Source organism: Carcharodon carcharias, chromosome 11, assembly GCF_017639515.1.
Source record: "Carcharodon carcharias isolate sCarCar2 chromosome 11, sCarCar2.pri, whole genome shotgun sequence".
Taxonomy (NCBI): Eukaryota; Metazoa; Chordata; class Chondrichthyes; order Lamniformes; family Lamnidae; genus Carcharodon; species Carcharodon carcharias.
This window is the reverse complement of record NC_054477.1, coordinates 89,282,781-89,306,263: the sequence shown is the minus strand read 5'-3', so window position 1 is coordinate 89,306,263 and position 23,483 is coordinate 89,282,781. Positions and strand designations below refer to the sequence as shown.

General features: G+C 46.9%; 1 protein-coding gene across 1 annotated transcript in view; it reads right to left on the bottom strand.

The window, feature by feature from the left end:
• LOC121284091 (beta-1,4-galactosyltransferase 3-like) overlaps positions 1-23,483 on the bottom strand; it is a 52,634-nt gene that overhangs the window by 10,649 nt on the left and 18,502 nt on the right. The window lies entirely within an intron of this gene.

Below are 23,483 nucleotides of genomic sequence, written 5' to 3'. Positions count from 1 at the left end.
GAATGCCTAACCAGTGTGAAGTGGAAAACACCACATATATATTTATCTCAAGTATAAAACAGTGACAAAACATTATAAAGCAGTAATAAAAATTTGGTTAAGTACTGTATCTTCTATGTTTCCACTTTCAAACTTCTGTGCTAGAATGATGCCACGAGTTGCTTGGGTCTGCTCAAAAAATTTCTGGAGAACTGGCATTTCCAAATAATAGATTTCTGAACTGGGGAGGTTACAATGCATATTTCTTCTTCAACATGTGTATTTGATTATAAAATTAAGTCTTCCAATTAAAAGTTATTTTTAAAGCTTATTTCACCAGATTCTTAACCTAAATTCAAGGAGGGGGGCGGGATATATTAAAAAGATCTCACATCTGATGGTACGAGTATAACCTCCTACACATGTCAAAAAAACTATGAAAAAGTTCTGTTCACAAAACAGTAAAAACCGAATTATTCCACTTTTAGTGCAGTCATGCAACTAGATGCTTAAGTGTTACATGGCTGAAACTACTTTCTTCCACCTCTGTGCTTAAAATTTAAACTTATTAACAGAAGTGCATTTTTAAAAATCTATTATCCAAAGTCATAATCAAACACTCCCAGATCAGGTGGACCACATGCAATGTCTTTTTCTGTTCAACTGTACAACACTATTGTATTACCAAAATGAATGTTTCTATTTCCCACAATTGTCTTGTACATCACAACTGCTGATTATGTTAATGAATCCAGAAAGACAGTTACGTACACTATTAAGAACTGGATCACAACTACTCGAAACCATGGCACAGTGGGACCTTAAATATTCAAACTATTCTGTGTAAAGCACATTTTAGGGAGGATGTCAATGCATTGAAGCTGGAATAGGGCAGGTATACCAAAATGATACTAAAGATGAAGAACTGCATTGATGTGGAGAGATTGCAGATGATGATTTTGCTTTTCTCAGAGCAGCAGTGCAGCAATCTCAAGGGAAAACCCTCATATGAGGTATTCTAAATTCAAGGGTTTGATAGCAGCACCCTAGTTACTTTGTTTCCTCAGGAAGTGAATTGGTAACCAGACTTCACAGATTTAAAATAATAGGCAAGAAATCCAGAGAGTAAATGAGGAGAAATCTTTTTCAGAGGTTTGGCAAGATCTGCCCATGGAAATTTAAGGACACTAGAAAATTTGTCCTAGCTTGGCCGGGATAGGGAGGGAAAGGAATCACCAAAGTGAACCGTGCAGCTGGAAGGATTTCTCAGAAGACCAAGGGAAATAAGCTTTGAAGGTTACTAGGTGTTATGACTTAGTGAAACAGGGAGAAGTGGACCCTTTGGAAGCTGGGAGTAACTTTGGACTCTTTCCTGTAAAGACTAATTTTGCAAAGAAAGTGTTGTAAAGTATAAAATGTGGCTTGGGGTTTATTAGTTGCCTAATAATTAATGTTTTGTTGATGTTAGGTTGGTTTGTTGCATGAAATCTTGTGCGATTCCTCTAAGTTGGATGTTTTTTTTTATCATCAGTCTCTGTGGGAATTGTAATAAAAGAGCTGGCACAGATCAAGCCAAAAGGAGCTTGCAGCACATAAGGAGGTCTATGAACCTGTGCTGGGTATGAAACAGTGCCTAAGAGAAAGGTCAGCATGCTCACTCATTTCAAGTTCCCAACAACAACTTATATTTATATAGTGCCTTTAACATGATGGAACGTCCCAAGGCACCTCACAAGTGCATCATAACACAAGCATGACACCAAGGTGCAGAGATATTAGGTCAGATACAAAAAGCTTGGTCAAAGAGGAAGGTTTTAAGGCATGTTTTAAAGGGGGAAAAAATTAGGTAGAGAGATGGAGAGATGTAGAGGAAATTCCAAAGCTTGGAGCCCAGACAACTGAAGGGATGGCCACCAACAGTTAAAACTGGGAATGCACAAGAGGCCAGTGTTTGAAGAGTGAAGATATCTGATGGTTCTGGGGTTGGAGGGGACTACAGAAAAAGAGAGGTAAGACCATGAAGGGATTTGAAAACAAAGACGAGAATTTTAAAATGAAGACACTGCTTGAATGGGAATCAATGTAGATCAGTAAGCACACGGGTGATAGGGGAACAGGATTTGCTGCGAGTTAAGACATGTTTACCCATTTCAGCCGCGGTATCATTCTGGTCAATCTGCACCACATCTGCTCCAAGGTGGATATATAGGAAAGTAGCAACAGCTGGAGGACATTTCATCCCTCCAGATTTTTTGCAATTCAAATGAGATCATGACTGAACCATGACCTAACTCCATTACCCGCCTTGCCTCATATCAATAATGTATCAACTTCAGTTTTAAAATTATTTTATCTAGCATCAATTGCTATTTGCGGAGAGTTCCAAACTTCCACGAGCTTTCACTCTAGCGTTTAGTCTATGCCCTCTCGTCGTGAAAACTTGAAGTGGGAGGAGAGGGATCCAGTTGTCGTCGTCCACGTTGGGACCAATGACATTGATAAGACTAGAAAGGAGGTTCTGTTGAAAGAATTTGAACAGTTAGGAGCTAAATTAAAAAGCAGAACCTCCAAGGTAATAATCTCGCGACTACTACCTGAGCCACAGAAAGTGGCATAGGGCAAATAAAGTCAAGGAGTTAAATGCATGGCTCAGAGATTGGTGTGGGAGGAATGGGTTTCAGTTCATGGGGCATTGGCATCAGTGCTGGGGTAGAAGGGAGCTGTTCCAGTGGGACAGGCTTCACTTGAACCGTGCTGGGACCAGTGTCCTGGTGAACCAAATAACTAGGGCTATAGACAGGGCTTTAAACTAAATATAAGGGGAGGGGGGAGGATTCTGGAAAGGGGATACATAGGCCTACAAAGCAAAAGGATATGGCAGCCTTGCAGAGGTAATAATACCCAGAGTGTGGCAGGAAGGGACAGAGTGTACAAACATAAAAACACAGCAGCACATAGGGTCAAAGGGGGAAAAAATGGTAAAAAGGCGAAATCAATGGCTCTTTACTTAAATGCACGTAGTATTCTGAACAAAATTTATGAATTAAAGGAAGTAGCTACAGAGATAATGGATGCAATGACAGTAATCTTCCAAGAATCTCTGGATTCTGGAGAAGTCCCAGAGGATTGGAAAACTATCAAAGTAACACCCTTATTCAAAAAGGGAGGGAGACAAAAAATAGGTAACTATAGGCCAGTTAGCTAACATCTGTCATTGAGAAAATGTCAGAGCCTATTATAAAGGATGTAATAGCACAGCATTTAGAATTACATAATCTAATCAAGCAGTCAGCATGGCTTCATGAAGGGGAAATCATGCCTGACAAATTTATTAGAATTCTTTGAGGAGGTAACTATCAGGATAGATAAAGGAGATCCAGTAGATGTAATGCTCCTACGTCTTATGATTGTAGACTCTCCAATCTACCTGAACTGTTTTCCCCTTAATGGCTTGAAAACTTCATTTAAAGCATTCTTTAATTTTCTAAATTCCATCGAATACAACTCTCGCTTGTTTCATCCCTGTTTGGAATTTCATCCAGGTATCATTCTGGTAAATCTACACAGCAAGGTCAATGTACCCTTCCCAAGGTGCAGTGGCTAGAACGCTCATGTTTTAGATGTGAGCTAACCAGGGTTTTATCTAGGTGAAACATGACTTGAATACCCTTGTATTCTAGCCCTCAGGGTATAAAGACCTTCATCCCATTGGTCTTTTTGATTATTTTCTGTACCTGTTCATGCCACTTAAATGATTTAAGTACCTGGATTCCACCCCCACACCTGCCAAAGTCTCTTTGGACCTCCACTGTTTCCAGTTTTTTGACAATTGGAAGGTACCTTATTCTATCCCTTTTAGGTCTAATGAGGATGACCTTCTATAGTAATCGAATGTGTAATATACATTACGGCATTTGTCTTAAAAGAAAGATCACATGATCTTGGTACCCAGTAGCGCAGACTATATCTGTAATCAGTAGTCTTGAGTTAGAGTCAGAAGAGTAAAGACAGAATTTTGAGTTGTAAGCACACAAGTGTAGCTGCTGAGTTCCTTTTGTAAATAAACAGAATGAGTTTCTTCTAAAAATGGTCTACAGATCTTCTGTCTTGGTACCAACTCGGTCACCCCAAAACAAGTGTGCAACCTGGATCCTTTAGCCCCAACAATCCAGGGCATGAGATCCAACGCAGTCCGTTTGCCTACATTTAAATAATTTGCCATGGCTTTGCCTATTCATTTGATCTATCGATAGTACTTTGTAATTTTATTCTTCCATCTTTTCCTATCTTTGCGACATCAACAAATCTGTATACGTGGCTTTTTATTCCATCTAAGTTGCCACAGAATACAGTGAAAAGGTGAAGTCCCAACACACATCCTTGCAGGACACCATTATTTACAGTCTATTAATTAGAGTACCTGCCAATTATCCCTGTTCTGTCTCCTGCTGCTCAGCCAATTTCCTAACCAGGTCAATAATTTGCCTTCAATTTCAAGGACTTCAACAGTTTATGAGATACTTTATTAAATCCTTCTGAAGTCCACATAAATAACATCCATACACATTTCATTGTTCACTACTTCAGTCACCTCTTCAAAAAAATTCAGTCAAATTCATCAGGTATGGCCTATCCTTACAAATCTATTCTGCTCACTGATTAGCTTAAATTTAAAACAGGGCTAGCATTCATGGACATTCAAGAGACTTTGTGGACCATCAGAAGAATTGTATTCAACCACAAACTGGAGTCTCATGACCTGGCATATCCCTCACTCTACCATTACCATCAAGCCAGGAATCAATCTTGATTCAAATGAGGCGTGCAAGAGATCATGGCAGGAGCAGCATTAGGTATACCTAAAAATGACATACTAACTTTGTGAAGCTATGACACAGGTATCATTCATTCCGAACAGCAGAAGCTGTATGTGACAGTCAGGTAAGCAATCCCACAACTCAGAACAAAGTTCTGCAGCCCTGCCACACCCAGTCATGAATGGTGATGACCAAATAACTAACGAACATTCCCATCCTCATTGATGGGCGAGTCCAGCACAACAGAGCTAAAGGCACAGCTGAAGCATTTGCAATTATCTTCAGTCAAACAGTGGGTCATTCATTTCTGCCTCCTCTTGAAGTCTCCAACATCACAGACGTGAGTCTTCAGCCAACTCAATTCATTCCACATGATAAAAAAATGGCCGAATAGAGAAAAGGCTATGGGACCCAATAACAGCCCAGCAGTAGTACTGAAAATTTGTGCTACAAAACTAGCCAAACACCTAGCAAAGCTCTTCCAGAACAGCTACAACACTGGCATTTATCCGATAAGGTGAAAGAATTGCTCAGGTTTCTAATGTCCACAAAAAACCAATCCAACCAATTACTGCCCCATCATCCTACCAATCAGCAAATGATTTACGGTATTATTGGCAGGGCTATGAAGCAGCACTTACTCAGCAACTACCTGTTCACTGATGCTTATTGTAGATTCTGTCAGGGCAAGGCAACTCCAAACCTTATTACAGCCTTGGTCCAAACATGAACGAAAAGAACTAAACTCAAGAGGTGATATCAAGGCAGCACACTGGTTTGTGTCATACCTAGCACAAGAGGAAGACGGTTGTAGTTTTTGAATGCAATCATCTCAGCCACAGGTCATCACTACAGAAGTCCCTCAGGGTAATATGCTAGGCACAACCATCTTTAGCTACTTTGTTAATGGCCTTCCTGCAATCATGAGGAAATGAGGATGTTCGCTGGCGACTGCAGAGTGTTAAGGGACCATTCAGGCTACCCAAGTAGTGAAGCAATCCACCCACATACAAGAACATAATTCAAACTTGGGCTAGGTTGCAAGTAATATTCAAGTCACATAAGTGCCAGGCAATGACCATTTCCAGGAGAGAATCTAAACATCTCCCACTGATGTTCAATGTCATTACCATTGCTACATCTTTCACAAACAAATGGGGGACTACCATTGACTAGAAACTGAACTGGACCATCCATCTAAATACTGTGCTACAAGAGCAGGTCTGAGGCTGAAAATTCTGTGATGGGTAATTCATTTCCTGACTCCCCAAACCCTGCCCACCATCTATACAGCACAAGTCAGGAGTATGATCAAATACTCCCCACTTGCCTGGATGAGTGCATCTCCAACAATACACACCAAGTTGGATACCATTCAGGTCAAAACAGCCTGCTTGATCAGCACTCCATCCATCATCTTACACATTCACTCCATCCATCAAAATAGTAGCAGTGTATACCATCTACAAGATGCAATGCAGCAACTCACCAAGGTTTGTTTGAGAGCACCCTCCAGACTTGAGCTCCACCACCTAATGGAACAACAGCAGCAAACAAAATGAACGCACACCACCTGCAAGTTCCACTCAAAGCCATACACCATCCTGGCTTGGAACTATATCACTTTACTTTCACTGTCACTGGATCAAAATCCAAGAACTCTCAGCCTAGTGGCACTGTGTATACACCCAGCTCCCATGGACAACAGTGGTTCATAAGAACTTGGAGCATGAGTAGGCCATTCGCCCTGTGAACCCACTCCGCCATTCAATGTGATCATGGCTGATCTTCTACTTCAACACCATTTTCCTGCACTATCCCTGTACCTCGATGCTTTTAATATTTGGAAATCCATTAATCTCAGATTTGAACATACTCAACAAATGAGCCTCCACAGCCCTCTGGGGCAGAGAATTCCAAAGATTTACTATTCTGAGTGAAGGAATTGCTCATCTCAGTCTTAAGTCTGTGACTTTGTCCCCTGGTTCTAGACCCCTCCAGCCAAGGGAAACAACCTTCCTGATTTTACCCTGTAAGGCCCTGTAATAATTTTGTATGTTTGAATGAGATCATCTCTCATTCTTCTAAACTCCAGAAAATAAAGGCTCTGTCTATTTAATCTTTCCTCATAGGACAATCCCTCCATCCCATGAACTAGTTTAGGGAAACTTCAATACAATCTCTCCATGGCAAGTATATCATTCCTTGGGTAAGGAGACCAAAACTGTACACAATACTCCAGATGTAATCTCACCATGGCTCTATATAATTGCAGTAGTATATCCTTACTCCTATGCTAAAATCCTCTTGTAACAAAGGCCAACATACCATTGCCTTCTTAATTGCTTGTGTACCTGCATGTTAGTTTTCAGTGACTCACGAACAAGGACACCCAAGTTCCTTTAAAATTCAACACTTCCCAGCCTCTCACCATTTAAGAAATACTGTGTATTTCTGTTTTTCTATCAAAGTGGATAACATATTTCTCCACATTGTATTCCATCTGGCAAATTTTTGCCCACTCACTTAGCCTCTCCAAATCCCCTTGAAGTGTCTTTGCATTCTCCTCTCAATTCACACTTCCATCTAGTTTTGTGTCATCTGCAAACTTGAAAGTTACATTTAATCCCCACATCCAAATCATTGATATAGAAATTGGGAATAGCTGGGGCCCCAAGCACCGATACTTGTGGTACACCATTTGTCACAGCCTGCCAACCTGAAAATGATCCATTTATTCCTCCCATTTTCACTCCGTTAACCAGTTCTCAATCCATGCCAGTATACTCCCACCAATCCCATGTGCTCTACTTTTGTTTACTAACCTCTTGTATGGGACCTTATCAAAAGGTTTCTGAAAATCTAAATACACCACATCCCACCAGTTCCCCCTTATGTATTTTCTAGTTCCATCCTCAAAAAGCTCCAACAGGTTTATTAAGTATGATTTCTTCTTCATAAATCCATGTTGACTCTGCCCAATCCTACTGTTATTTTCTATGTGTCCTGTTATTACATCCTTTATTAGATTCTGGCATTTTCCCTACTACTGATGTTAGGCTAACCGGTCTGTAGTTCCCAATTTTCCCTCTCCCTCCTTTCTTAAATAGTGGGGTTACATTTGCTACCTTCCAATCTGCAGGAAGCATTCCAGAGTCTATAGAATTTTTAAAGATGACCACCAATGCATCAGCTATTGCTACAGCCACCTCTTTAAACATTCTGGGATGTAGATCAGGTTCAGGGGATTTATCTACTTTAATATCTTTCAGTTCCTCATTTACACTAGTCCCTTAATTCTCCATTATTTCTAGGAGATTTTTAGTATTTTCCGCTGTGAAGACAGAAAATATTTGTTTAGTTTCTCTACAATTTCGTTATTCTCCATTATAAATTTTCCTGACTCCACTTGTAATGGACCCACATTTGTTTTTGCTAATCTTTTTCCTTTTTACATTCCTACAGAAGTTTTGAGAGTCCATTCTTATGTTTCTCGCTAGTTTACCCTCATATTCTATTTCTCCTCTCAATCTTTTTCTTGGTCCTCCTTTTCAGAATTTTAAAATGTTCCCAATCCTCGGGCTTATTTTTTTTGGCAACTTTATACACTTCCGTCTTTGGTCCAATACAATCCTTGATTTCTTTTGTTAGCTCTGGTTGGAACACTTGCTGGGTTTTTGTGCATTAAAGGAACATACTTTTATTGTAAACTATTTATTAGTTCTTTAAAATGCTAGCCATTGCCTGCCTACCATCATACCTTTTAGTGTAGTTTCCCGTTCCACCATAGCCAGTTTGCTCCTCATAACTTCATAGTTTCCTTTGTTTAGATTTAAGGCCATAGTTTCTGATTGAACTACATTACTTTCAAACTTCACGTGAAATTCTATCACATTATGGTCACTCTTTCCTAGAGGCTCCTTTGCAACAAGATTATTAATTAGCCCTTTTTTATGACACAACAGTAGATTAAAAATAGCCTGTTGTCTTGTAGATTTCTGAATGTACTGCTCTAGAAAACCACCTTGCATACATTCCAATAATTCATCCTCCACAGCATTAGTATTAATTAGGTTTACCCAGTCTATATGGAGATTGAAACTCCTCCATGGTTACTGTATTACCCTACTGTATTACCCTTCTTACATACACCTGTAATTTCCTAATTTATATTGTGATTTACATTACTACTGCTGATTGATAGCCTATAAACAATTTCCACTAATGGTTTTCTGCCCCTTGCTGTTTTAGTTCCATCCGAACTGAATTTACATCTTGGTCTTTAGAATTAAGGTAATCTCACTACAGTATTAATGCCCTCCTTAATGAACAGGGTTACCCCACCACCTTTTCCCAGCTTCCTATCCTTCCTGAATGTCACATACCCTTGGATATTCAGGTCCCATCTTTGGTTTCCTTGTTGTTAGGTTTCTGTAGTGGTTATCAGATCATGTGTGTGAATATCTATTTGAGCTGACAATTCATCTGCTTCAATGCGAATGCTGTGGGCATTCGGATAGAGACCTTAATTCAGTTTTTATACTGAATAAGTTAACTCTGGCCCTATCCGCTGGCACACTCTTCGGTTTGCGATCACTGAACCCTCCTGCCATACTCTGATCATCATTACCTTTCGTGCTAACTTAATCTACTGCCTCGCCATTTCCCTTTAATTTACTCACTCTTCTCCTACCTGATTCCTTTCCCCCTTTGTTTAGTTGTACACCTCGCTAGAACACTGGTCCCAGCATGGATCAGGTGAAGTCTATCCCAATGGTTTTCCCAATACTGGTGCCAGTGCCCCATGTACTGGAACCCACTTCGCTCACATCAGTCTTTCAGCCACACATTCATCTCTCTAATCTTATCGACCCTATGCCAATTTACACGTAGATCAGGTGATAATCCTGAGATTATTACCTTTGAGATTCTGCTTTTTAATTTAGTGCCTAGCTCCTCAAACTTCCCAGCAGAAACTTTTTCCTAGTCTTACCTATGTTGTTGGTACCTACATAGACCACAACAACTGGTGGTCAAGTTCCTGTCCAGCCCCGAGCAGATACCCAAGTCCTGGCACTGGGACTCTTGTTCTTGGTTGCAGGTAACAGCGTCTATCCCCTGACTACATTCGTTTCACACTTCCCCAACTTGAATGGCTTGCTGTACTATGGTCAATCTGCTTATCCACACTACAGCCCCAGCTCTTGTCCACACAAGTTGCAAGAACCTCAAACTTGTTGCTCAATTGCAAGGGCTGAGGCTCCTCCACTCCCACCTTCCTGACTCGCAATCACACCCTCCCTCCTGTTCCTGTCCCTGACCACTGACCAAATCAGATGACAATAACCTAAGAGCTACAACTGCCTTCTGGAATAAAGTGCCATGATAACTTTCCCCCTCCGTGTCGCAACGTCTGCAACTTGGCCTCCAGCTCATCAACTCTAAGCCGAAGCTCCTCAGACTGCATACACTTACTACAGGTGTGGTTGCCATGGATTGTAGTGGCATCCAGGAGCTCCCACATGCTGTAGTCATGACACATCACCCATCCTGCCATTTTAATGGTGTTAAATTTATGTTTCTTAATCAATTTATAGTTCCCCTCTTCACCGAGCTCCCTGACTCCCGACTTCACATACTGTCTGCGCTGAGTGTTACTTGAATGCACAATCAGCACTCAGAGACCCCTGTATTTCATACTCTCATTTTTTATTTTTTATACTCTCAAACACCTGGCTTCATACTCTGTGCACTTAAGCAGCACTCTGTGCGGTGAAGATGAATCATCAGGTTCTCAAGGAGAATAGGAAAGGGCAATAAATGCTAATTTTGCCAGCAGCACATACCAAGCCCATAAACGAAGTTTTAAAAATTAATATTTTCAATCACCCTATCCTTATAGTGTTATGGCCAAGTGAGGATGGGTGCCAGGACTTCCCCTTTTCTCTCCTACTCCTTGAGCAATCATAAGGGTTTTTAAAAAAAATTATAAGGATCAATGCGCAATTGAGTATAAATACTTAACTGCTTACGTGCTGTTTGCAAAGAGCACAGTCCGACAGGCTGGTGTTTAAACACAAAAGATGTTAGTTGTTATTGTGCTGTAAACCCACCCAGGTAAAGCATGCAAAATTATAAGTTACACAGTAGGGGAGGATAAATTTTGGCCTAATTAAGATTCAATGATCAAGGCAAATAAATTGAGCATTCACAGATTATGAGTCCTTCGCTGTTGTTCGTGGTTGAGACAGTTCCGTAAACAGCGGTCATGGTTTGTTCCCTGGAAACACTGCTTTGAAATTTTGAAGTCTCCTTCAGTCTGTTGAGCCCAGTATGACAAATAGGTAGAGTCTTTTCAATTGAAATTCTCTGATGTTTTCCAAAATGTAACTGAGATAGGGCTCCAAGGAGACAGCAGGGAGATGATGTTACTGATTGATTCTGCAGACTATTTCTGTCTTGTTACAAAAAGCCAAGCTTATAAGGTCTGTCCGCAAGCATGACCCAGACCTTCCTGTCGCTTGCCATTTCAACACACCACTATGTTCTCATGCAGACATGTCCGTCCTTGGCCTGCTGCAATGTTCCAGCAAAGCTGAACGCAAACTCATCTTCCAATTAGGCACTTTACAGCTTTCTGGACTTAACATTGAGTTCAACAACTTCAGATCATGAACTCTCTCCTCCATCCTCACCCCTTTTTTCTAAAAATTATATATTTTTATATATATTTTTTCTTTTCCCACCTATTTCTATTATTATTTAAAATTGATTTCCATCTATTGTTTATCCCCACCTTTTAGCCTATTTCGATCCCTTCCCCCCCACCCCACCCCCACTAGGGCCATCTGTCACTTGCTCAGCCTGCTTTCCACCCTTAATGTCACCATTAGCACATCCTTTAGCTAATATCACCACCGTCAACACCCCTTTGACCTTTTGTTTATGACTTCTTTGGCAATCTCTCCTTCGCCTCCACCTATCACTGGCCCTCTAGCCAGCTCCACCTGTCTCACTCCCCTTAAACAGTTTATATTTCACCACATTTCTATTTTTCTTTAGTTCTGATGAAGAGTCATATGGATTCGAAACCTTAACTCTGTCTTCCTCACCACAGATGCTGTCAGACCTGCTGAGTTTTCCAGCAATTTGTTTTTGTTTCAGATTTCCAGCATCCACAGTATTTTGCTTTTAAGCTTATAATCATAGCTTTTCACACATGGGGTTTCGGTCATGTGACATGTTATTGCTACACAATGGAGGATGATCCATGATAATGAAAGAGCATTGAGCTCCCATTGTCAAAGCTATCAAGATGTCTTTGAAACAGATAGGGTCCTTAGCACCCTCCTTGCATAATGAAGTTATTGTTATAGGCTGTCATTGTTCCTGGTAGTTTCTATAGTCACAAGGTCTAGTGGCTCATTGTCCTTATGTTTTAGAGGGTTTAGACGATGTCATATCATCATGATAATAGACTCTAGCAGTTTTCCAACAACAAACATTAGGCTAACTGATCTATAATTCCCTGGTTTCCTTGTGTCACTTCTCACAAGCTGAGCGACATGCGCAATTTTCCAACCTAAAGGAACTGTTCCCAAAATAGAACTCTGGAAGATTATAGTTAGGGCATCCACAATGTTCTTACCTATGTCTTTTAAATCTCTGCAAGGGGAAGCACCTGGCCCTGGGGATTGTGTGTTCTTTAATGCCATTAATTTCTCATAACTATTACTTGGCTGATACTAATTTTCTTGAAGCCCTGTAGCTGATTCAATATTAGTATCCTTGGGATATTGATATACTGGCTCTTCCACTGCTGTATTGTGGACAGTGACAGAAATAATATAGCATGTCCTCTTCATTAAAGGAGGAAGGGTACCCATTTTCAAGGGCCCATATTGCTTCTGACCATCCTCTCTTTCCCCAGTGTAATGTTTATTGTATTGATTTTGATATCTTAAAGGATATCTTTTCAAAGCCCATACTGTTTTGTCACTCTTTGCTGCTCTTTATAGCTTGCTGATTTGTCAGGATCTGTGCTACATTTTACTTTGTTTGATATTTTTTCTTATAATTTTATGTTGTCTCTTAACACATTAGAAGTCCATGACTCTTTTTTGGGGCAAATAAAGTGTTTACTCTTTAGGAATATAAACTAGTTGCATGATGTATTAAATTCTTTTCTGAACATCTCTCCATGATCTGTCATTTTACCCATTAGTAGATTTACTCAATTTACTGTGGACAGTTTTATCACATTGAAGCCAGCCATTCCTAAACCTAGAATCTTAGTAGCTGCTTCATGTTTCTGCCTTTCAAACACTATATTGAACTCACAAACCATACTATGGTCATTATTGACATTTATGCGCTGTTATGTTGTAACTAAATGTCGTTCATTACTAAATTTAATATGGCCTGTCCCCTTGTTAGTTCTAGGGCATAGTTGCAGAACCTAATCCTGACACTTAAATTCAGTACCCTTCTGACATTTGTTAGTTTACTTACCCCAATCTATATGGAAGTTAAAATTCCCCATTAAAACCTTACATGCTTGTCTATATTCAGCATTTATACAAGCTGCCACTTAATGACTACTACCAGGAGGGGGAACCTGTACACAACTCTCACTGCTGTCTTAAGTCATTTTGTATTTCTTAATTCCACCCATAAACTCTCCATTACCTGTGCTCTCACTATATCATATCATTGAAATGATTCCATCCTTAATCATTAAGACTATGCCTCCCCTCTAACATTTTCCCTAACTTTATCCTATAGACCTTGTAACCAGACATATTTATTTCTCAGCCCTAACCATCTTTTTCTTTTATTCTTTGAGATGTGAACATCGCTGACAAGGTCAGCATTTATTGCCCATGCCCAAGTACGTTTGAGACAGTGACTGTAACCCTATTTCTTGAACTGCTGCAGCCAATCTGGTGTATGTGCAACCAAAGTGCTATTAGGAAGGGAGTTCCAGGTTTTTAAACCTGACATTGTGAAGGAATAGCAACGCATTTCCAGGTCAGGATAATGTGCAGTTTGCAGCAGAACTTGCAGGTGGTGATGTCCCCCAGGTGCTTGCTACTCATTGTTCTTCTTGGTGATAGAGCTCATGGCGTTGGAAGGTTTATTTGAAGGAGACTTAGCGAGTTGCTGCAGCACATTGTATATGGTACATCACTACCTAAATGCCAATGGTGGAAGCAGTGAACGTTTAAGGCCATGGATGGAGTGCTAATCAAGCAGGCAGCTTTGTCCTGGATGGTGCCAAGTATTATTAGAGCTGCACTTCTCCAGGCAAGAGGAGGTTATTTCATCAACCTCCAACTTGTGGCTTGTAGATAGTGGACAGGCTTTGGAGAATCAGGTGAGATACTTGAATTCCCAACCTTTGACCTGCACTTGTAGCCATGCATTTATATAGCTGGGTCAGATCAGTTTCTGGTCAATGGTAACCACTTACTTGTTGATAACAGAGAATTCAGCGACGATAATGCTGTTGAATGTCAAGGGGAGATGGTTAGATTCGCTCTTGTTGGAGATGGTAATTGACCAACCCTTGCGTGTGGCAAACATTACTTGCCACCAAGCTTGAATATTCTCCAGATCTTGCTGAACATAGACATTGACTGCTTCAGTTTGAGGACTGAATAAATCAGCAAGTATCCCCACATCTGACCATATGATGAAGGGAAGATCAATGATGAAGCAGCTGAAGCTGGATGGGTCCATCACACTACCCGGAGGAACTCCTGCAGCAATGTCTCAGGCTTAGATGATTAGCAACCAACAATCACAACCATCTGCCCAAAAGCACAAGACTGTGGATGCTAGATATCTGAAATAAGACCAGAAAATGCAGTATATTCTCAGCCGGTTATGGCAGTTTCTGCGGAAAGAAATAGAATTAACCTTTCCAGTCTGTGATCTTTTCTCAGAACTTGGCACGAAAGCAAGGTGGAGAATTAGAAGAACAGAACTTCAAGGTAGGCATTCTTGCAAGAGAAGCAGTAGTGTTTGGTATGACTCCCTCAAGTCGGAAGTTTTCCCCAACTTGCCCCCTGCCCAAGGAAAACTTATATTTTATGTTGGAGTGACTAGAGTGATGGTCCCTTTAAAAATCTTATTGCGAACAGCCACTTGCATCCAGTAACTGACCAAGCTGCCTGGGAGATGAATAATAAGGAAGAGGGGTTCAATCAGAATTTAACAATAGGGGTGAGTATGGTCCTGGGCGTGTTTGTGTCCAAGCAGTTTAGTTCTTAGTATAAGTTTGGTGCAGAAAACATCTCTTTCACACAGGAGTTAGTTGAAAATTTGCACGTTGGTTAAAAGAGTTTAAAACATGTTTACTTAAAGACTCCTAGAAGAGAGTTGGACTTCTAGGAATAGCCAAGCTGAGAAGATTGAGAGATCGAGATACAAGACTCCTGTATTAAAGAACCTTAAAACTAGGAGAGTTCTGACCAAAGCTGGCTAAGCTAAGATGCTAGTGAAGCCAATGTTGAACTGGGAGTTTACAACCATGGGAGGAGATTTGAAGGGACAACCTTGCTAGAAATGGAAGACCCAAGAAATCTCAGCCCTTATGTGAGTCTGAGTACTGTTTCAAAAATTAAGTGGTTAATTTTCCGATTTCTGGTAAGTCTCTCACTTGAGTTATTGGGAGTGTAAGTCAAAGCGGTGAAGAAGGAAATTTGAGTTGACAAGTTCGGTACAGAGTATAAGTAACTGCATTCATTGTACTTTTAACATCTTTAACATGACATTTTTTTAAGATAGACTGCAGTTATGTTTTGATTTTTGTTTAGTAAAATTCTATAGTGAACCTTGTGGCTTCATTCTTTCAGTAAATACCTGGGCTTTTGGATTTCCAAACAACAAAAAAAAAGTTCTTGATCTCTACTGAGATCATATATTGTCTATCACCATTCACATCTGGATGTGGCAGGGCTGCAGCATTTTGATCTGATCCATTGGTTGTGGGATTGTTTAGCTCTGTCTATGGCATGCTGCTTCCACTGTTTAGCATGTATGCACCCATGTTATAGCTTCACCAGGTTGGCATCTCATTTTTAGGTTTGCCTGGTGCTGCTCCTGACATTTTCTCCTGCACCCTTCATTGAATCAGAGCAGATCTTCTGACTTGATGGTAATGGCAGAGTGAGGGATATGCCAGGCCTTGAGTTTACAGATTGTAGAATACATTTCTGCTGCAACTGATGGCCCACAGTCTTAAGCTGCTAGATCTATTCAGAATCTATCCCATTCAGTGCGGTGGTCGTGCCATACAATATGATGGATGCCATCCTCAGTGTGATGGTCGGAGTTGGTCTCCTTAAGGACTGTATGATGGTCATTCCTACGAACACTGTCATGGACAGATGCATTTTAACAGTTAGACTGGTGAGGGTGAAGTCCATTCTTTTTGAATCACTCATCTGCACATGTCCAATATACCAATTATGCCCTTCAGGTCAGCTGAGTCAGTAGTGGTGCAAGGCATTAAAGTCCTCCACCCAGGGTACATTCTGCATCCTTGCTACCCCCTCAGTGCTTTTTCCAATAGGTGTTCAACATGGAGTACTGATTCATCAGCTTAGGGAGGGCAGCAAGTTTTCTTGCCCATGTCTGGCCTGATACATTAAAACTTCATGGGGTCAGAGGCCAAGGTTGACGATTCCCAGGGAAACTCCGTCCCAACTGTATATCACTATGTCGTGACCTCTGTCACGGGTCTATCAAGATAGTGTATCAGGACGTATCCAGGAATGGTGATGGAAGAGTCCGGGACATCAGGTATGACTAGGTCAGGCTGTTGCTTGATTAATCTGTGAGACAGCTCTCTCAAATTTGACACAAGCCCTCAGGTAATTAACAAGGAGGACTTTCTGGAGTAGACTGGCAGAATGTGACATTGTCATTTCTAGTCCCTAGATTGATGTTGGGTTATCCAGCTGGTTTTATTGCTTTTTGACTTTCCTGCACAGGTTTGGTATACTGAGTGGCATGCTAGCCATTTAAGAGGACAGTTAAGAGTCAAGCACATTGTTGTGGGTCTGGAGTCACATGCAGACCAGATCTGGTAAGGACTGCAGATTTCCTTCCATAAAAAGGATATTCATGAAACAGATGGGTTTTTACAACAATCTGAAAGTTTTGTGATGATCATTACTGAGATTAGCCTTTAATTCCAGATTGAATTGAATTTAAATTGATCCAGCTACCATGATGGGATTTGGACTTGTCTCCAGAGCCTTAGCCTGGGCCTTGAATACGCATCCAGTAAAATTTCCACTATGCTATTGCCCACTAGCAACCATGTCTCCAGAATTGCCATCATATTTGCCAAGTTGAATTTGCATTTGCAATTTATTTATTTTGTTTCTTTACTCCATGTCTGTATGAAGGGTTACATATTTCAGCCACATATCCTAACCCATCCTTCTACATATGTTTTATCCACACATTTCCAATTTCTCCCCCATGGTTTAATTACTTACATCTTTTAGTTTTCCCATTATCTGTAGAAATCTACCTTATCCAGCATAGTCCTCCTCCCGTGTTAATATTTTAAAGTCCTTGTGACCACCCTATTTATCCTTTTTGCTAGGATCATGATCCCAGCCCAGTTAAGATGGAGCCCATCCCAAAGGCTGGGCTCAAAATACACAGGAGGCGGTGGGCAAATTCATTTTGGAAACCTCACAATAATCCCCAAAAACTCAATGGCGAAGGTGAAAAATTCAAGAAAAGTCACACCCGTGACTGGAGGAGCAGCAAGCACAGGAGACAGAATCTGTGAGAACCTGATCCTCCAATGACAGGGCCTTCCCTCCCACTCTTTTTTTCTAACCTTAATCTTTTATCTTGCTGAGGTGTCCGGTTTCCTTGGGCAGCAGCACAGCCTGGATTTGTGGCAGAATCTCACCCTGGACTATGTTAAGTCCCCCAGCAGCTTGCTGAACTCCTTGTCATTGCAGGGGGCTGCGGAGACGATGGATATGATGCCATTCCCAGTCACGATGCCAGCCAGCTCCAGGATCTCGACAGTGGTCAGGTAGATGCTGGTGACAAGGAACTGGAGACAAGCTCTGGAAGAGATCTTGGCTTTGGCCTGAGCAGGTACCAGCCGCCAGGGCCACTGCCCATCAGGAGGAACTGCCGTGTGCACTCCGCTCTCTATCCTGCATTTGTTCCCCTGCCAGCAGAATCTCACTAGGCCCCAGCTCCCAGTCCTGGGGGGGTTCGCCTATAATCATGTCCAGGCCTGACTTCAACTGAGGCAGGATTGCACCTTGGAACAGCCAGCAATAAGGGGGCAGCAGCCCAGACTGTGTCTGTCTCCCTCTCACACCCAGTGGAGGGTGGAGAGAGGTGGTAGAGCATGATCTTGTGGTCTGTTTTAAATTCTGTTCAATAACTTGGTATTTTGAGCTGATATTTCTAACAAGGTGTCATAACATCCTTGCAACTTAATTCTGGTTTATATATCCTACACAGTGTGGAATCACTCATCTAGGTTGTCAGTGAAGCTCAATTTGCTTGTAATTGAAATTCTTGATTAGATGACAATATTGTAATCTCATTCCTTATATTAAACATTTTATGTAGACTTACATCCATGCTCCTTTTCTACAGCCCTGTGATTTCTAGGACCCTACCATAGACAGAACACACTCAAATGATGATCTTACAAATCCTATTAAAACAGGAAGGCATTTATTTTGGGCCTCTTGAAGTCACCTGGAAACCGAATCCATAAGTTAACAATGAATGAAGTACTCTGTGATTTTTTAGCTTCTAGTTTTCCCCAGCCTATAAACTGGGATAACTTTTCTCCAATAAAAAGAGAAAATGTTGGAAATACTCAACAGACCTGGCAGCATCTGTGGAGAGAAGAGCAGAATTAATGTTTCAGGTCGATGATCTGTTATCTATTTCTCTCACTGATGATGCCAGACCTATTGAGTATTTCCAATTATTTGTGTTTTTATTTCAGATTTCTAGCATCCACAGTATTGCATATTTATTTTTGTTTAGACTGATGTGGACAGTATGTTCTTCAGTTCCTACCGGTAACTTTTCATGATGATAAAACATACTTTGGATTCCTATTGCCACATGCCATTCAAATGGCTGAGAAAAGTCATTAGCAAGCCAACTGGAATAGGTACAAAAATGTTAAATTACTTAAAAAAAAACAGGGGTCTGGATATTTATACTAGGCATTACATGCCATGTTTCAGGTTGGTTAAAATTAATCTTATAACCCTGTAGTGCATGCCAATTAAATTTTATAATAAAAAGAAAAACTTGCATTTATATAATTCTTTTCGCAATCATCGAATATCTCAAAAATGCTTTACAGCCAACGAAGTGCTTTTTGACGTGTAGTCTATGTCACACACATTTTAATCACAAAAACATGCCTGGAAGACTCTGTTTTAACAGTGCGGTTTGATGTTCCTTTAAGAGAGCCACAGAGAGAGAGCGAGTGAGACCGAGGCACAGAGAGAGCGCGCGAGAGAGAGAGCGCGAGAGAGAGAGCGCGCGCGCGCGAGAGAGAGAGCGCGCGCGCGCGAGAGAGAGAGCGCGCGCGCGCGAGAGAGAGAGCGCGCGCGCGCGAGAGAGAGAGCGCGCGCGCGCGAGAGAGAGAGCGCGCGCGCGCGCGAGAGAGAGAGCGCGCGCGCGAGAGAGAGAGCGCGCGCGCGCGAGAGAGAGAGCGCGCGCGCGCGAGAGAGAGAGCGCGCGCGCGAGAGAGAGAGCGCGCGCGCGAGAGAGAGAGCGCGCGCGCGAGAGAGAGAGCGCGCGCGCGAGAGAGAGAGCGCGCGCGCGCGCGCGCGAGAGAGAGAGCGCGCGCGCGAGAGAGAGCGCGCGAGAGAGAGCGCGCGCGCGCGAGACAGAGCGCGCGAGAGAGAGCGCGCGAGAGAGCGCGCGCGCGAGAGAGAGCGCGCGCGCGAGAGAGAGCGCGCGCGCGAGAGAGAGCGCGCGCGCGAGAGAGAGCGCGCGCGCGAGAGAGAGCGCGCGCGCGCGCGCGAGAGAGAGCGCGCGCGCGCGCGCGAGAGAGAGCGCGCGCGCGCGAGAGAGAGCGCGCGCGCGAGAGAGAGCGCGCGCGCGAGAGAGAGCGCGAGAGAGAGCGCGCGCGCGAGAGAGAGCGCGAGAGAGAGCGCGCGCGCGAGAGAGAGCGCGCGCGAGAGAGAGAGAGAGCGCGCGCGCGTGCGCGCGCGAGAGAGAGCGCGCGCGCGCGAGAGAGAGCGCGCGCGAGAGAGAGAGCGCGAGAGAGCGCGCGCGAGAGAGAGCGCGAGAGAGAGAGCGCGAGAGAGCGCGCGCGAGAGAGAGAGCGAGAGAGCGCGCGCGCGAGAGAGAGCGAGAGAGAGCGCGCGCGCGAGAGAGAGCGAGAGAGCGCGCGCGCGCGAGAGAGAGCGCGCGCAAGAGAGAGAGAGCGCAAGAGAGAGAGAGCGCGAGAGAGAGAGAGCGCGAGAGAGAGAGAGCGCGAGAGAGAGAGCGCGAGAGAGAGCGCGCGCGCGAGAGAGAGAGCGCGCGCGAGAGAGAGCGAGAGAGAGCGAGAGAGATCGCGCGTGAGAGAGCGAGCGCGAGAGCGCGAGAGAGCGCGCGCGCGAGAGCGCGAGAGAGAGCGCGCGCGCGAGAGAGCGAGAGAGAGCGCGCGCGCGAGAGAGAGAGAGCGCGAGAGAGAGAGAGCGCGCGCGCGAGAGAGAGAGCGCGCGCGAGAGAGAGCGAGAGAGATCGCGCGTGAGAGAGCGAGAGAGATCGCGCGTGAGAGAGCGAGAGAGATCGCGCGTGAGAGAGCGAGCGCGAGAGCGCGAGAGAGCGCGCGCGCGAGAGCGCGAGAGAGCGCGCGCGCGAGAGCGCGAGAGAGCGCGCGCGCGAGAGCGCGAGAGAGCGCGCGCGCGCGAGAGAGAGCGCGAGAGAGAGCGCGAGAGAGAGCGCGCGCGCGAGAGAGGGCGCGCGCGCGAGAGAGGGCGCGCGCGCGAGAGAGAGCGCGAGAGAGCGCGCGCGAGAGAGAGAGCGAGAGAGCGCGCGCGAGAGAGAGCGAGAGAGCGCGCGCGAGAGAGAGCGAGAGAGAGAGCGCGCGCGCGCGAGAGAGAGCGCGAGAGAGAGCGCGCGCGCGCGAGAGAGAGCGCGCGCGTGAGAGAGAGCGCGCGCGCGAGAGAGAGCGCGAGAGAGAGCGCGCGCGCGAGAGAGAGCGCGAGAGAGAGCGCGCGCGCGAGAGAGAGCGCGAGAGAGAGCGCGCGCGCGAGAGAGAGCGCGCGCGCGAGAGAGAGCGCGCGCGCGAGAGAGAGCGCGCGCGCGAGAGAGGGCGCGCGCGCGAGAGAGGGCGCGCGCGCGAGAGAGGGCGCGCGCGCGAGAGAGGGCGCGCGCGCGAGAGAGAGCGCGAGAGAGCGCGCGCGAGAGAGAGAGCGAGAGAGCGCGCGCGAGAGAGAGCGAGAGAGCGCGCGCGAGAGAGAGCGAGAGAGCGCGCGCGCGCGAGAGAGAGCGCGCGCGAGAGAGAGAGAGCGCGAGAGAGAGAGAGCGCGAGAGAGAGAGAGCGCGAGAGAGAGAGAGCGCGAGAGAGAGCGCGCGCGCGAGAGAGCGAGAGAGATCGCGCGTGAGAGAGCGAGCGCGAGAAAGCGAGAGCGCGCGCGCGAGAGCGCGAGAGAGAGCGCGCGCGCGAGAGAGCGAGAGAGAGCGCGCGCGCGAGAGAGAGAGCGCGAGAGAGAGCGCGCGCGCGAGAGAGAGCGCGCGCGAGAGAGAGCGAGAGAGATCGCGCGTGAGAGAGCGAGAGAGATCGCGCGTGAGAGAGCGAGCGCGAGAGCGCGAGAGAGCGCGCGCGCGAGAGCGCGAGAGAGCGCGCGCGCGAGAGAGCGAGAAAGCGCGCGCGCGAGAGAGCGAGAGAGCGCGCGCGCGAGAGAGCGCGCGCGAGAGAGCGAGAGAGAGCGCGCGCGCGAGAGAGCGAGAGAGAGCGCGCGCGCGAGAGCGAGAGAGAGCGCGCGCGCGAGAGCGAGAGAGAGCGCGCGCGCGAGAGCGAGAGAGAGCGCGCGCGCGAGAGCGAGGGAGAGCGCGCGCGCGGGGGGAGAGCGCGCGCGCGGGGGGAGAGCGCGCGCGCGGGGAGAGAGCGCGCGCGCGGGGAGAGAGCGCGCGCGCGGGGAGAGAGTGCGCGCGCGCGGGGAGAGAGCGAGAGCGCGCGGGGAGAGAGCGAGAGCGCGCGGGGAGAGAGCGAGAGCGCGCGGGGAGAGAGCGCGAGCGCGCGCGCGGGGAGAGAGCGCGAGGGCGCGCGCGGGGAGAGAGCGCGAGGGCGCGCGCGGGGAGAGAGCGAGAGCGCGCGCGCGGGGAGAGAGCGAGAGCGCGCGCGCGGGGAGAGAGCGAGAGCGCGCGCGCGGGGAGAGAGCGAGAGCGCGCGCGCGGGGAGAGAGCGAGAGCGCGAGAGAGAGAGAGAGAGAGAGCGAGACCGAGGCAGAGAGAGAGAGAGAGAGCGAGACCGAGGCAGAGAGAGAGAGAGAGAGCGAGACCGAGGCAGAGAGCGAGACCGAGGCAGAGAGCGAGACCGAGGCAGAGAGCGAGACCGAGACCGAGAGCGAGAGCGCGCGCGGGGGGAGAGCGAGACCGAGGCAGAGAGCGAGACCGAGGCAGAGAGCGAGACCGAGGCAGAGAGCGAGACCGAGGCAGAGAGCGAGACCGAGAGCGAGACCGAGAGCGAGAGCGCGCGCGGGGGGAGAGCGCGCGCGGGGGGAGAGCGCGCGCGGGGGGAGAGCGCGCGCGGGGGGAGAGCGCGCGCGGGGGAGAGCGCGCGCGGGGGGAGAGCGCGCGCGGGGGGGAGAGCGCGCGCGGGGGGAGAGCGCGCGCGGGGGGAGAGCGCGCGCGGGGGGAGAGCGCGCGCGGGGGGAGAGCGCGCGCGGGGGGAGAGCGCGCGCGGGGGGAGAGCGCGCGCGCGAGGGGAGAGCGCGCGCGCGAGGGGAGAGAGCGCGCGCGAGGGGAGAGAGCGCGCGCGAGGGGAGAGAGCGCGCGCGAGGGGAGAGAGCGCGCGCGAGGGGAGAGAGCGCGCGCGAGGGGAGAGAGCGCGCGCGAGGGGAGAGAGCGCGCGCGAGGGGAGAGAGCGCGCGCGAGGGAAGAGAGCGCGCGCGAGGGGAGAGAGCGCGCGCGAGGGGAGAGAGCGCGCGCGAGGGGAGAGAGCGCGAGCGCGCGCGCGGGGAGAGAGCGCGAGCGCGCGCGCGGGGAGAGAGCGCGAGCGCGCGCGCGGGGAGAGAGCGAGAGCGCGCGCGCGGGGAGAGAGCGAGAGCGCGCGCGCGGGGAGAGAGCGAGAGCGCGCGCGCGGGGAGAGAGCGAGAGCGCGCGCGCGGGGAGAGAGCGAGAGCGCGCGCGCGGGGAGAGAGCGAGAGCGCGAGAGAGAGAGAGAGAGAGAGAGCGAGACCGAGGCAGAGAGAGAGAGAGAGAGCGAGACCGAGGCAGAGAGCGAGACCGAGGCAGAGAGCGAGACCGAGGCAGAGAGCGAGACCGAGGCAGAGAGCGAGACCGAGACCGAGACCGAGACCGAGACCGAGACCGAGACCGAGACCGAGAGCGGGGGGAGAGCGAGAGCGGGGGGAGAGCGAGAGCGGGGGGAGAGCGAGAGCGGGGGGAGAGCGAGAGCGGGGGGAGAGCGCGCGCGGGGGGAGAGCGCGCGCGGGGGGAAAGCGCGCG